General features: G+C 40.5%; 1 protein-coding gene and 1 long non-coding RNA gene across 3 annotated transcripts in view; one reads left to right on the forward strand and one right to left on the reverse strand.

Moving 5' to 3' along the window:
* The window catches only part of LOC144509275 (uncharacterized), a 217,595-nt gene extending 203,624 nt beyond the window's left edge, over window positions 1–13,971 (forward strand). The window contains exon 5 of the long non-coding RNA XR_013500430.1: window positions 11,299–13,971. This is a non-coding gene — a long non-coding RNA (uncharacterized LOC144509275). The remainder of the gene's footprint in view (window positions 1–11,298) is intronic.
* Window positions 1–16,361, reverse strand: part of LOC144509271 (protein argonaute-3) — a 139,987-nt gene that overhangs the window by 121,844 nt on the left and 1,782 nt on the right. The window lies entirely within an intron of this gene.

Consider the following 16,361-nt stretch of genomic DNA (forward strand, 5'->3'; position numbering starts at 1 on the left):
CATGGGGAATGCATTTCACTAAAAGCCGAAAACAAGCAAGTTATGGATGAATAAAGAACCAAAGAATAATTGAATCGGAATGAAAAATACATTTCAAAACAATTTGGATACGAAATAAAAAGATTTATTTTTCCAACTTTGCAGTTACAGAGCATCAACTAGGCAGGGAAAAGTTTCAAGGAGGAGTTGCGCAATTGTAATAATGGTAACATGACGTAAGAGCTAAGTGCTCTGCATGCCTTCTTCACTTCTTAAAAACGTGAGATTAAACCAGGACTGTTAGCAAATCACAAAATGCAGAAATACTCAGCAGATCAGGCAGCATCAGTGGAGACAGATAAACAGCTAACGTTTCAGATCGATAATCTTTCATCAGAACTGGAAAAAGTAAAAAATGTAATAAGTTTTAAGCAAGCAAAAGGAGGGAATTGAGAAATAACAAATTTCTGTGTTAGGGTGGAAAACAGGAGGGATTAAATGCCAAAGAGATGGTGGCGCAGGGCCAAAGTGAATGGTAATGGCGATTTACAGTTGCCTTCCGAAAGTAAAAACAAGGTTAAATGACACGAGACCTGAACCTAAACAGGGTTCAATGCCTCATCCGAGACACCTTCAACATGGCAGTGCTCCCTCAGTACTGGACTGGCATGTCAGTCTAGACTTTTGTGCTCAAATTTCTGGGGTGAGACATGAACCCACAACCTTCTGACTCAGACGAGAATGCTATCAACTGAGTCACGGCTGACACACAAGAAAATGTATTAAAATAACTGAAAGGAATCCATTAAAGGAGGACAAAACTTCCCCCCAAATTCTCCAGAAAATAAAGGTGTAAAAAACAAGCATGGTTATCTGGCGAAAAAGCCTTAATGCTCCAGGTTTAAGAATCATAGAATCATACAGTCGGCCCATCAAGTCTGCACCAAGTGATGAACATCTGAACTCTCCCCTAATCCCATTTACCAGCACTTGGCCCATAGCCTTGAATGTGCTGGCAAACCATCTAAAAAAATTGCCACAAACTCATGAGAAGAATGTAAAGGGGTAGAAAGTGGTAAAAAGACGCAAGTAGAATTCAAAAATAAAGTTACTCTTTCAAAAAGATTCCAGGGAACATGTGGTTTTATTGTCAATGTATTGGTGCACTGTAAAAGCTTTGATTTTACAATTCAGGTATCTATAAACCCTACTCTTAACATAAAAGGAGAGAGCACAAAAGAAATATACTGTGTTCAACCTCATTAGCTTCACTGGGCTGCCAGTCACTCAAACCGAACAAGCAGAGTTGGAGTTTCATAGGTTCTCAGCTGAGTTGTATAGTGAAAAGCAGTGTTTGGGACTGAACGTTCATTCTGTCCAAGCATACTTCTATTCGTTTCTAGGCAGGTTTATGCTATTAATATGCATGCGCAAAGCATTAACAGCACTCGGTAGCACAAAGTACATTTCACAGCAGAAGAGGTGGCATGGCTGGTTGTGAATTACAAATCCAAAATGTAACAAAGGGGTTTGGATGGTGTTTCTTGTTTACCAGTTAACTGATGCAATCGCTGTAATTATGTTAGCAAACGAGGCAGTCAAACTGTGAACAGCAAGATCCCACAAACAGGAAATTAGATAAATAGCCTGTTAATCTGCTTTTGGCAGGATTAATTTCACCGGAAGAATTTTAGTCTGAAGAATTTTGGACACAGCACTGGGTATCGCCTGCTCCCCTCCAAATAATGCTTGGTATCTTTTACATCCAATTGAAACACCGGAACAAGCAAGATAGGCCTGAGTTTAATGTCTCAACTGAAAGACAGCAATTGACACCCAAGTTTTGTTTCACCATTACAGTGAAGTGCCAGCTTAGATTTCACGATCAAGTCCAGGCTGGGACTTTCAGCCACACGCTTCTAACTCAGACATCTGTGCCATCAACTGAGCCAAAACGACAAAGTATTATCAAGTGGTGTGGAATTCACAGGCACAATTTTACTTTGGGTGGTGTGATGTTAGTGTACCTTTAGGAGTTTTAAAAAATTCATGCTCACAGCCTTAGGTAATGTCATTGTAGGGAAGAGGAAAAAAACTGGGCTGGTCAGGTGACAGGAGTTCATTTTCAGTTTTAGCAGGGATAGCAAGCTAAAAAGAAGTGTTTTCCCTCTCTCCCTGTTGTTTTGAAAATTCTGTTGGTTAGCTGAAAACAAAATCTTGTTTTCCTGAAGGGTGAAAACCTGCTGCTGTTGGGGGCTAGACCAGAGTCTCACTGGTGTTTTGGGAAGTTGCCTTGTCTTCAAACTGTTCGGCGTGAATCCAGATAACTGGAGGCTCCAACCAATGGACTCAATTTTCATGATCACATGAGCAGTAGACTTTGCTGTATTGAACCTGTTTAAAGGGCTTTATCTATGGCAAGGCTTTTGGGTTGATTGGAACATATTAGCTATCTTTGCTAAGGGTTATATAGTGGTTTTGTTTCTTATATGCAATTAATAAAAGTTCTTGCTAATTTTCTTACTATACATGTTAACTATATTCTTAAATAAATTGTTTGATAAAAGCTCCCTACCTGAAGTGAAACATCCCATGCTTATCCCAGCCAAATTCAAGATGCAAAACTTATGATCCAAGCAGGCTCCATAAAACACTGAAATTTCTAACCTGAACCACAGCAGCGGTTAAATGCAGCAGAATTCATTGTTAATATCATGCCACAATACTGTCTTCAAATGCAAATCTAGAATGTTTCTGGACTAGCATCATTATTATTGAAAAATACTTTTTCCCCTTTTTGAAACAAAGATGCATTTGCATAGGCCAACTAAGTTCAGACACATCATATTAAAGGTTTCCATCTATGCTCATCAGAAATGTAATTTTTGCCATTCCATGGCCGATTGCAGAGAAAAGAATGTTGGGTTAACATAAGGCAGGAATATATTCAAAAGATTCTGCAAAGCCAAGTCTAAATTCTACATTCTGAAATTTCTCCGAATTAAAAGTGGAAACACAGCAGACCCAATAGGCTTGGTGAATAATGTTTGCATATCATATTTTACTTCCCTCCAGTAATCCCACTGAATTTCACTGTTTCATATTATGATGTGAACAAACTGAATACTCAGTTTATTCATAAATATGATACATTTCAAGTATTTATTTTTAAATCACATTTACAAAATTTACGAGTCATGGAGGTGGGGAAAGAAAAGGCCAGAGAATATAAATCAATAAATACTTTGTTAGAGTGTCGATCACTCCAGTGCATGAATCATACTGTGATCATGCTGCAGTGTGGAAAGTTAGTTTTTTAATTTCCTGGAATGGATTTATCGCTTGGTATTAGTAATACTGTTTCACTGTAGCCTTCAGATTGCACCAATATTGCATTATGCTCTTACTCAACACTACACAGTAGTATTAAGAGTGTTCACTTTGTATCTAAACATAGGTAATCCAATCCCATATGACTCAGTTCTACTGGCACATAATTTTGCTTTTTGGTGGTTCATCCTGGTCAAATTAGTTTGATTTAGCTTGAATTTTGTGGGCCCAGTGAATTGAAAAGAACTGTTCTTAGCACTGTTGTCTCATTGATTGATAATCCTCAAAAATCTGTTAGAATTAAAATACACGTAAATAAATAGAAACTTAGATTTGAATATGGCCCCCACGATTTGAATGATAGTTCAATGTAGTCAACAAAAAAATTAAATGACCCCAAAACGCTCTTTTTGGTTGTGATGATACCGTGCCTTTAAGAAATGTATTTAATGACTTGGCATTGACCCGAACAGGCGCCAGATTGTGGCGACTAATTGCTGGGTGGAGTATGATTGACAGGTCAGGTGCTGCCTGGGGACAGTTTTTCCACAGAAAAGTCCACGGTTTTAGTTTTATTTTTTTCAAATGCTGTTTGGATGCGAGACAGAAAACACTAGCTCTTGTTTTCTCCTCTCTCTGGAGTTGAAAATTCTGCTGTCTGTTAGTTATAGTTAGAAGATGCTTGATGCAGGCAGTGTCTCTGTCTCTCTCTCCCTCTCTCCAGGAGGCATGCTGAAAGTTCAAGGACTGGGAAGCCTCAGATGTTTATCCAAAGGACCAATTCACAGCAGGGTGTTAAAAAGCTGCAAAATTCAGCATCATATTACCATCACTTGCCTTTTTGTGCCAAGTCTGGAAAGGGGTATATGGTCTGGGTGCTGTTTGGCTTGGAACATCACAGTTAGCTGTTAAGGTTTATTCTATATCATGGTTGTTTCTTATTATTGGCAAAAGTTATGCTGATTTTTACTGTGTTCTTAAATAAACTTTGTTTGATAAAAGTTTCCCAATGGGTCACTTGAATCATACCTGGAGTGAAACACCTTATACTCACTAAGGTAAAAACTTGGGGTCTAGGCTATCTTCATAAAACACCTTGGTGTTTCTAGCCTGGATCATATGGTGATTAGGGGGATACTCAGATATGATGTTCAGTATTTAGACATGCATGAGCCTTTCCACTAATTCTTAAAAACAGAGACTTCACCCCTTCAATTAATTATTGCCAGGTATTTTGAATGTTAAAACTGAAGAACATTAGGTATGATTTTGTAGTCCTGGGAAAGCTTGAGTTTGAGCAAGAGGAAGTATGATGATGAGGCTAGATGTCAATATTGTAGTTATGAAAAACATGCAGTATGGCATATGGCACAGCTTGAGAGGGTTCAGAAGACTAGCACATGCTATTCATGCTATATACTAGAATAGCATGGTGCCAATCTGTTACCAATGTAGCTTTTTATCAGTTACACAATACTTCCCATGTGGGGGGGCAGCATGGTGGCACAATGGTTAGAACTGCTGCTTCACAGCAACAGGGACCCAGGTTTGATTTCAGTCTTGGGTGACTGTGTGGAGTTTGCTCATTCTTCCAGTGTCTGCGTGGATTTCCTGCAGGTGCTCTAGTTTCCTCCCACAATCCAAAGATGTGCAGGTTAGGTGGATTGGCCATGGTAAGTATGTGGGATTACGGGGATAGGGCAGAGGAGATGGTTTGGGTGGGAAGCTCTTTTGGAGTGTCAGTGCAGTCTTGCTGGGCCAGATGGCCCCTCTTTACACTGTAGGGACTCTATGGTTCCCTTCTTCCACTAACTAAACACTACTTCATGCCTTTATCACTTCTAGGTTTGACTCTTCCAGCATTTTCTTTGAAATGTGTGATCAATATGTTCAGGAGTTGTTCAGCTGCAGACAATTAATTTTGGTTAACCTGCTAAATTTTGAGTCTCTTGTGCATTCCCAATTTATCATCACTATACCATTGGCAGCCAGGCTGTCAGCTGTCTATGTCCCAAGCTCTATAATTCTGCCCCTAAAATCTTTGAACTTCTGTACCTCTCCCCTCCTTTGAGATGTTCTTTAAAACCTGCCTGTTGGACCAAGCTATAGGTCACTTGCCCTAATATCTGCTCATGTGCCTCAAAGTCACGTTTTGTTTCCTGGGATGTTTAAACCCACTATGTAAAATCAAGTATTTGTTGTAAATGGAACCAACTGCAGTTTTGAGTACATAATCTTGACATTGCACACCTAGCTATTCACTAGTTTTGGTACCAGTATTACGTTATTGGTATGGCAGCACAAACTATTGAAGCATTTTTAGGTTAATGATTCTGCTCCTCCACATATGTTTTTGAAGACCAGACATGACTAATTGGATAAGCTGAACTCTGTAAATATACACTACAGTCAAAGCAAGCCAATGTTGCCAAAGCAAAGTTTTTTTCTCCCCCAGTTGCTCTTTTCACATGAACATAAAATTGGAAGTTTCATGAAGAAAAAATAAATAAAATTCATCTTTTGGCAGCTAGTGGATTTGAACCCCCTGAAGTGTTGAATGCTTTTGTCAAGGAAATCCCCAAATTTATCAGTGTAATAATATGGAAATCCACAACTCTATTCATCTGGATCTCCAGCACTTATTGTACCTGATGATGAATTGAGCTTACAGAACTGGCAGCAACTGCAAACAGAGTTAACATTTCAACTGAAAATGTTGACTGTTTTTTTCTCTCCGCAGATGCAGCTCGACCTGCTGAATATTTCCAGCACTTTGTTTTTATTACAGATTTGCAGCATGCACTTATTTTGTTTTTACTTGATAGTAATTACCTCAATGATCCAATAACTTAAATATGGCCTGAAATAAGGGCTGCTGATGCCCACAGAGCAACTATGGAATTTGGAATCAAGATGGAGGCATGCAGCGGAAGGAAAAAAATCAATTTTATTTCCTCACGTTTTGAAAAAAACATCTGCATAAAACTTTGCTCCAAGTTAATTTTCAGTCGGGGATGCCTGTATAAACATAGCTCAAGATTATTTGCTAAATATTTGGAATTTTGTAGTTTTATTGGTATATAAATCAATAGGAGGGTTTTCTCTTGCCACCTGGGCAGCACTACATGTTTTAAAAGAATTAAAACATTACAAATGTTTTTATTGATTTGTTCATGGGATGCAGACTAGGTAAACATTTATTGTCCATCCATAATTGACCTGATGTGGTGTTGGTGAGCTGCCTTCTTGACCGTTGCAGTCTATGTGATGTAGGTACACCAACAGTGCTGTTAGGAAAGGAGTTTCAGGAATTTGATGCAGCGACAGTGAAGGAATGATGACATTGTTCCAAGTCAGGATTGGATGTGGCTTGGAGGGGTATTTGCAGGCAATGTTACTCGGAAACATTTGATGCCTATGTCCTTCATGGTGGCATAGGTCACAGGTATGGAAGGTGGTTCTTGTGAAGGGTATGTTTAAGAGCCCGCTCTGTTTAAACAGTCCCTGTCTGCTCCAGGCAACCCACATGTTGGGAATGCAGAAGCATAATTGATCCTACATATTGGGGTGTTTGTTTTAATCTGAGCTAATGCAGTTTTGTTTATTTTTTGGGTTGCCCCCTGGGGTTTCAGAGTAGGGTTTAATTACATTGATTGACAAGGGAAAGAATCATGTGCTAATGGAAGGAGTTAGCCTGACAGAGATAAGCAGGCAGATTCTGCATGGGTCCGCAGAGGTGTTTCTCTCTCTGGAGGTGCAATGTGACGGTCCAAAGACAGGTGTCTCTCTCTTTCCGTATGTCTCTCTCTATATCTCTCTCTAGGAGTGTTCTAAGGCTCTAAGACTGATAACAAGTACAACTATGTAAGCCGGCTGTCGACTGATTTTGAAAAGGAATTTGAGTGTACAAGGAATATTACTTAAATTGGAACTGATAGAGATAGGTTTAAAGTTAAGAATTGTACCTTGTCATGTTTAAGTATTTCAATTGTTAAAAGTTAAGCTAATTAATTTGCTGTATTTAAACTGTATTGTTAAAATACAATTCGTTCTGATAAAAGCTTCCTGCACACCAATGCCAAAATAAAAAGAATATAGTTGGGGTCTAGTCTAACTTTATAATATACCTTGGGGTTTCTGATTTGGTCCCTAACACTAGTGGAACCCAAACTGAACGTCAGAGAGCTGGTTAGGTGCCGCTTGATAGTACTATTGATGATCCCTTCCATCACTTTGCTGATGATCAAGAGTAAACTGATGGGGCAGTAATTGGTCAGGTTGGATTATCCTGGACAGGACATGCTGAACAATTGTCCATGTTTCTGGGTAGGTATCAATGTTAGAGCTATACTGGAACAGCATGGCTAGGGGTGGGTCTAGTTCTGGAGCACGAATCTTCATCACAATTGCTGGAATTTTGTCAGAGCTCATAGCCTTTACAATATCCAGTGCCATCCATCATTTCTTAATCACATTGAGCGAATCAAATTGGCTGGGGAAATGGCAAAGACGAATCATCCACTTGGCACTTCTGGCCCAAGATGGTTGCAAATGCTTCACCATGTCTATTGCACTGATGTGCTGGGCACTCCCATCATTAAGGATGCGGTACTTCTGGAGCCTCTTCCAACAGTGTTAAGTCCGGAGTTATCCAATGGTGTTAAGTCCATTCATGACTGGATGTTGCAGGACTGCAGAATTTAGATCTGAACCATTGGTTGTGGGAATCTGAGCTCTATCGAATACCTTCTGTTGTTTGGCATGCAAATAGTCCGAATACAATTTTGCTGTTGCTGATGGTGTCCAGCACCTCATAGAACATAGAACATAGAAAGCCACAGCACAAACAGGCCCTTCGGCCCACAAGTTGCGCCGATCACATCCCCACCTCTAGGCCTATCTATAGCCCTCAATCCCATTAAATCCCATGTACTCATCCAGAAGTCTCTTAAAAGACCCCAACGAGTTTGCCTCCACCACCACCGACGTCAGCCGATTCCACTCACCCACCACCCTCTGAGTGAAAAACTTACCCCTGACATCCCCCCTGTACCTACCCCCCAGCACCTTAAACCTGTGTCCTCTCGTAGCAACCATTTCAGCCCTTGGAAATAGCCTCTGAGAGTCCACCCTATCCAGACCCCTCAACATCTTGTAAACCTCTATCAGGTCACCTCTCATCCTTCGTCTCTCCAGGGAGAAGAGACCAAGCTCCCTCAACCTATCCTCATAAGGCATGCCCCCCAATCCAGGCAACATCCTTGTAAATCTCCTCTGCACCCTTTCAATGGCTTCAACATCTTTCCTGTAATGAGGTGACCAGAACTGCGCGCAGTACTCCAAGTGGGGTCTAACCAAGGTCCTATAAAGCTGCAGCATTATCTCCCGACTCCTAAACTCAATCCCTCGATTAATGAAGGCTAGTACGCCATACGCCTTCTTGACCGCATCCTCCACCTGCGAGGCCGATTTAAGAGTCCTATGGACCCGGACCCCAAGGTCCTTCTGATCCTCTACACTGCTAAGAATGGTACCCTTCATTTTATACTGCTGCTCCATCCCATTGGATCTGCCAAAATGGATCACTACACACTTATCCGGGTTGAAGTCCATCTGCCACTTCTCCGCCCAGTCTTGCATTCTATCTATGTCTCGCTGCAACTTCTGACATCCCTCCAAACTATCCACAACACCACCTACCTTGGTGTCGTCAGCAAACTTACCAACCCATCCCTCCACTTCCTCATCCAGGTCATTTATGAAAATGACAAACAGCAAGGGTCCCAGAACAGATCCCTGGGGCACTCCACTGGTCACTGACCTCCATGCAGAGAAAGACCCCTCCACAGCCACTCTCTGCCTTCTGCAGGCAAGCCAGTTCTGGATCCACAAGGCAACAGCCCCTTGGATCCCATGCCCTCTCACTTTCTCAAGAAGTCTTGCATGGGGGACCTTATCGAACGCTTTGCTGAAGTCCATATAGACCACATCCACCGCTCTTCCTTCGTCAATGTGCTTGGTCACATTTTCAAAGAACTCAACCAGGCTCGTAAGGCACGACCTGCCCCTGACAAAGCCGTGCTGACTACTTTTGATCATACTAAACTTCTCTAGATGATCATAAATCCTGTCTCTCAGGATCCTCTCCATCAACTTACCAACCACTGAGGTTAGACTCACCGGTCGGTAATTTCCCGGGCTGTCCCTGTTCCCTTTCTTGAATATAGGGACCACATCCGCAATCCTCCAATCCTCCGGAACCTCTCCCGTCTCCATCGACGATGCAAAGATCATCGCCAAAGGCTCCGCAATCTCCTCCCTCGCCTCCCACAGTAACCTGGGGTACATCCCATCCGGTCCCGGCGACTTACCAACCTTGATGCCATTCAATAGTTCCAACACATCCTCTTTCTTTATGTCCACATGCTCGATCCTTTCTGTCCTCCGCAATCCAGCAGTACAACCACCCAGATCCCTTTCCACCGTGAATACCGAGGATGGATGCCTAGTTTTTAAATTACTAGATTTGTCTGAAATCTACCCCATTTAGCACAGTGGTAATGCCACATAACACAATGGAGAGTATCTTCAATGTGAAGATGGGACTTCATCTCCACAAGGACTGTGCAGTGGCCATTCCTACCTATACAGTCACAGACAAAGGCATCTGTGACAGGTAGACTGGTGAGGATGAGGTCACGTAGATGTTTTCCTTTTGTTCCCTCATCACCTACCAAAGACACTGTCTCGCAAATATGCCCCTTAGGACTCCGAGTAGTGGTGCTACCTATTCATTCTTGGTTAAAAAATTATTGGCACAATCTAGCCAATGCAAAACCAATGAAACATATCACATGGTTTAAGAATTTAATAGATATTTCAGCACAAGCTGATAAAACTTAAAAAGCATATTTTGCCAAATCTGTACATAATGCAATATTACTACAAAGAGAATTCCAAGTACACAATACTATAAGACAAATTTTGGGCATTAGCCAAAAATCCATGGAACTAACTGGTGCAAGTATGTCTTAGAATAAAACCATCCTGAGTTGTAAACAACTGATGCGCCAGCTGCCGATCTTCACCTAAATGAACAGGTCTAATCATGGCTGACTGCACCATTCTTAATGTCACAGCAATTTGCTGCACTGTGTTCCAACAAGAAATGATTAGTACAGAGGCCTGTACCCCATCTCTTTATGTCACTCTATTAAGGGAGGCAGATCAAGTAAACTCCTCCCACCTCTCCCAACCACAGCAGTCACTGCAGTTTGTCTTACGATCTTCTTGAGCGTCAAAAGAGATCATCTGGCTAACTTCTGCATCAGGGGAACAATCAGTCATACGAAAAAGTTAAAGACAACTGTATTTAAAAAGGAGGGTGGGGAAGGGAATAGCAAAAGATCAAAGTAGTTTGCCACACTTTTGGTTTCAAATCCATAATGCCCTCAAAATTATGAACGAATTAAAGAGCTGCTAAGCTGAGTTAACTCAGAGGCAAGATTGCAGCTGTGACAGTTTGATTTGGTGAGGAGAACAGGGTACACATTCTGAATAAGTTGCTCTCCCTTAGTTTTCCTCAATGTCAGTTCCATCCCCTTTCCTGGTCATTGTCTCAGATTGCACCAGACTACCCCATTTGGCCTCGAGTTGAAGTTCTGACTCTCTACCCTCTAAAGCACAAATACTTTCACCCCTATTTCAGCTAATCTACAACTGACACTCATTCATACTTCAGTCATCATAGGACATGACTATTTAGCAGCTCTTCTGGCCGGCTTTCCACCTTCTTGCCTCAGTGAAATATCTTGCACTGTCCAACTCTCCCATCAGCCCCATCATTGCCAACTTAAACTTTCTCTTAGCCCTCATAACTCAAATGTAACCCTCCAATAATTTTATTGAAATGCCCTTTGGTTTTGCAAATTCCCACAACTAGAAGTTCCACCCCTTTGTCTAAAACCGCTTTTGTATTCCTTCCACCAGTCCACTACTGCTGATTGTGCCTTTGGCTGCCAAGACTCCATGTTCTGGAATTCTTTCCCGAGGCTCCTCCGTCTCTCGCTGATCCAAGATGATCCATGAAACCCATCTCTTTGACCAAATGTTCTCCATTTGCCTGGATGAGTGCAGCTCCAACAACACAAGACGCTCGACACAATCCAGCCTGCTTGATTGGCGTTCCATCCATAAGCATTCACTCCCTCCAACACCGACGCACAGCGGCAGCAGTGTGTACCATCTACAAGATGCACTGCAAGAATCTACCAAGCCTCCTAGACAGCACCTACGAAACCCATGACCACTATCATCTAGAAGGACATGGGCAGAAGATACATGGAAACACCACCATCTGGAAGTACCCCTCCAACCACCCATCATCCTGACTTCGAACTACATCATCCTTCCTTCACTGTTGCTGGGTCCATATCCTGGAATTCATATGTATCGACTGCAACGGTTCAAGAAGGCAGCTTACAAACATCTTTAATGGCAACTAGGGATGGACAATAAATGCTGACCTAGGCACTGATGACCACATTGTAAAAATGATTTTTAAAAAAATTATTCAGTCACTCTTCTCCTCCAGATCAGTGTCCAATTTTCCCTTTACACCTCCAAAAAACATCAGTGGGTAGTTTTCAATGTTGAAGATGCGCAAATACAAATTGTTACTGGATGACCAGAACCAACCAACTTTATACCTTACAGGACAGGTCTATACTAAAATACTAAATTTTGGCCCCTTGTGCATCCCCGATTTCCTTTGTCCCTCCACTGGCAGCCAACCTATAGATATTATGGGTCTTAAATTCTGCAATTCCTTTTCTAAACATTGCCACCTCTCTATCTCGCTGTCCTCCTAGAAAATCCTCCTTCAATGTCAAATTTTCTATCAGCACTCCTGAGAAGCACCGGAGATGTTTTGCTCTGTCAAAGCTGCTGTGTAAATGCAAACTGTCGCTCTCAATGTCAGAATATATTTACTTATTGTTGCACCACGAGTACCAAGATTAAATTCATATCTGAACAAATGTGACTGACTAAAACAAGCCAAGAACAATCTGCATATAAAACAAATGATGCATAAACATACATTTCAGTCTTATGGTACCTGGTCAGGGACATAGTCTATTTTTCTGTTTCCATGTTTGGCAGAACATGCAAAATATACAAAACTGAATTAGAACTCTCATTTCTTTTCTTGGAGCAACTCATTTTTGCTTCTTCCTTTCTCTCCCTTAAAAATAATTACTGCTGCTTTATATATATTTTAACGGAATTCATACCACAATATTAGTCATCTAATGATTATATATTTGTCCTTATTTGTAGCCACTGAAAATATTCTTAATGGTTACAAGGCTACTATGCATTTCAAAGCGTAAACTGCGATGTTCAGCATTTATTCAACACACAGAAACTCCACGAATGGTGTTCTGATCTTTAACTCGTAAAGTTAAATTTTTAGAGTTAAGGCCATTAGGACACTGCCAATCACCCATCCAGTAACAATCATTGATTTAGTACTTTTCACTTCCGCAGAACATCCTCAGAGCTTCACAAGCTATCACTTTTGAAATGTACTCACTGTTATGTAGGTAAACTTGCCAGTCCATTTGCATGCGGCATGACCCCATGACATATAATTTACGCTTTACTGGTGTGGAAGAAATGTTGGTAATGACTAGGAGAATTTCTTTCCTTACAATAGTAAAAACAGAATGTTTTATATCTACCTGAATGACCGAACAAGGCCTCAGTTCAAAATCTCCTCCAAAATACAGCACTCCTGTATTTTTGGCAATTGCTGCAATGGGGATTGAGCCCAGAGCCTGGTAGTTCAGAGGTGAGGATGCTTCTACAAAGCCAAGTTGACACTCAAAATAAAAAAAATTAAAGTCACTGTATTAGGACCTTTTCAGTTATATAAAATTATCTGACAGAAAATGGCCATTTGGTCCAACCAGTCTGCACTGGTATTCATACTTCACAGCAGCAAGAATCCCCATACAGCTGAGATCAAGAGCCATAATTATCTGTTTAAAAAGACTTCCGTTTCAGTTTCAACTCTCTTGCACTTAAAATTATATCTCTACCGTTTCTCTCGCCACTTCAACCTTTGCACACAGTCCACTCTGCTCCATCCCTTCACAATTTTAAATATGTCTATGAAATCATTTAGCAATAACAACCCCAATTGTTTAAAGTCATTCTTAGTACTTCTATGCAACAAAAGCACTTAATTTGCGAGAAAATGGCCCAGTTCAATGAGTGGAATTTGTGTTCAGCAGATTTACATTAAGACTGACACCCATTACACTGTAGCCAATAAGATTTGGATGAGCCCAGCGAGTCTAAAATACAACTATAACAATCTAAACCCAGTGATCTGTTAGGGCTGAACTCCCAACAATACAATAGTTAGAATCTTATGAAGATAAGTAGTGGCTATGGCATTACGACTAGCCTGCTCTACAACATATTTCTGTCGCACTTGATCCCTTAACTGTTCACACATCATGACAACTAACTTGGACTCTCAATACCTTTGATTTGTTTTTCACTTTCTAAATCTGTCTTGTGCTATAAAAAGGCAGAATGAATTCTCTCTTCAAACAATGCTTCTTAGCAATTGCCAATAAATGTCTCAAGCCCTGTGGTAGGATGTTCCTCTATCATTATCCTGAAATTATTACTACAGACATTATTTTCATACTTTCTTTTAATACTTTAAAAACGAAAGAAATTCATCTCCAAGACAGCTCCCAAATTTTCTCCGATGTAATGGATAAACGAGTGCCATCCTGGAAGCTGCCTTGGCAAGAGATATACAATGGAAAATGTGAATGGCACACAGTGCCAGAGGACCATTGGTTGCTCTCCCCTTTGAGAGAACTGACTGATGGTGATTTAACCTGAGGGTCACGAGGGGCATTGGTTGAGAAGGCAGGGCATTCATGAATAACCTCAGCCATTATAGGAATTGAACTTGTGCTGTTGGCTTCACATCACGAACCAGTCGTCCAGACAATTGAGCGAACTGATCCCTGCATACACTGTACCATCAAGCCTGAAGTTACCCAAGTCCTGCAATAATTGGTATCATGCTTCCAAAATGTATTCCACAGGGGAAGAAAATGCTTTCATTTCTATAGTGCTTTTCATGATCACCAGGCATCCCAAAGCAATAGTACTCATGCTGTAATTTAGGAAATGCAGTAGCCAACTGGTATGCAGCAAACTCTCACAAACAGCAATGAGATAATCTTTTTGTGATAGTGTTGAGAGATAAATATTGGCCATGACATAAATTCTCCTGTTCTTCAAAATAGTGTCAGGTCTTCTATAGCAACACCTCTGCTTGACATTTCATCCGAAAGATGGCACCGCTGACAACACAGCATTCCCCCCAGTCCTGCACCTGAATATCAGCCTTGATTTTAGTCCTCAGGTCCTGGAGTGGGACTTGAACCTATAACTTTCTGGGTCTAGTGTGCTATGGCTAACACTGATTTATTAGAATTATAGTCAAAACTTTGATTTAAGAGAGCCGTGTTACTAACACTGGCATCAGAAATAGAATTGCCAAATATGAAACTACCAAGAGTTTCAAATTAATTTCAAGTAGAATGGCGCTCTTGCTACTTTGCAAAGCTTCCACTTTCAATTTAGAGAGGCATTTCAAAGCAGCAGATAGCTCAAACTGTCTTACTTTCATAATCATGATCTGGAACGAGCTAGGAGCAAAGGAGTTAGACCTTTTTGTTGCAGTTTGCTCAAAAGAGAATAAGTTATTTAAATAAATTTAGGCTAGTGCTAACATGCTCCCAAAAAGCTAGAGGATTTGCCAATTTTATCAAGTTAGCACTGCAATCACCAACAATGCCAAATAAACAAGTCCATTAACTGACATTTCTTCATCTCTGAATTCAGTTAATCATTGGGATTGCATGGAATATAACTTTAATTTTGTAAATAAAATTTAAATTTACCAACAAAGTTAACCATTGCTAAACAATTGCTGAATGCAACTAATTCTGAAGGCCAATTGCATTTAGTTTTTTTTCATAGATCAGTAAGGGAGCAACATAGCTGACGACATGCATAGCCAAAATCTCCTCAATCCAACAGGATGTGGAGCAGTACAATACAAGTCAGCAAATTTCAGAAACCTTGCCACACAAGAAATAAACTTCACCCAGACCCACTCTTGTGCACACTCTCATGGCTAATTCAAGAGTACTCCAACAGAGCTGGGGACAACTCGTAGTTCATCCACATTACTGGGCAGACAATGGTACATGGCAAGCCTAAAGGAGAAAGATTGTTAATAGAAACTGGACTTGAAGTAAATTGTCAATAGATTTTTTTGTCAGATTAATCATAAGAAAATATATCATTTTTTTCACCAACAGCTAGAATGCAGTGTAATGCCTAACTTTCTATTTCCAGAGGCTGCTCTTCTTAATTGTTCCAATTATTTGGGTCTACTGTTCCATGACAAAAATAATCCCATCAATTCTTTAAACAATCAAATGTGACTTTTCAGCTAGGACTCAAGTATGATGTCAGCATGATATTGTTGCAAGATACCACACTGTCGTATAGAAGTGATCCAAGCAACTTTCATCTTATTTAGACAAAGTGCTCGAGATATTATCCGAACTAAAAGCAACACATGGATTTGTGTTCAATTTGGAAAAGCAATACCATACAACTTCAGTAAAATACATTAAAAATGTCTATACAGCGATCGACTGTGCCCATGCTGCCAACATGAGCATTAGACAATTACTGTAAATACCTCCAAACATTGAGAATTAATCATCCATGATTAGTCACTGTATCACAACGCTACTGCACCACTTTTAAGAACCCTTAATTTTTATTATAAGGAGTGTTTTTTCATTTACCAGAAGTTATTAAATGACTACTACCAATATAAATGGAAATGAGGTATGATTAAAAGTGGGGATTTTTAAAAAAAGATACATGTTGGCAAAACTGATTCCTTCAGCAGCAGGCAGTATCAAAGATTTCATTTC

This window comes from Mustelus asterias, chromosome 21 (assembly GCF_964213995.1).
Source record: "Mustelus asterias chromosome 21, sMusAst1.hap1.1, whole genome shotgun sequence".
NCBI lineage: Eukaryota > Metazoa > Chordata > Chondrichthyes > Carcharhiniformes > Triakidae > Mustelus > Mustelus asterias.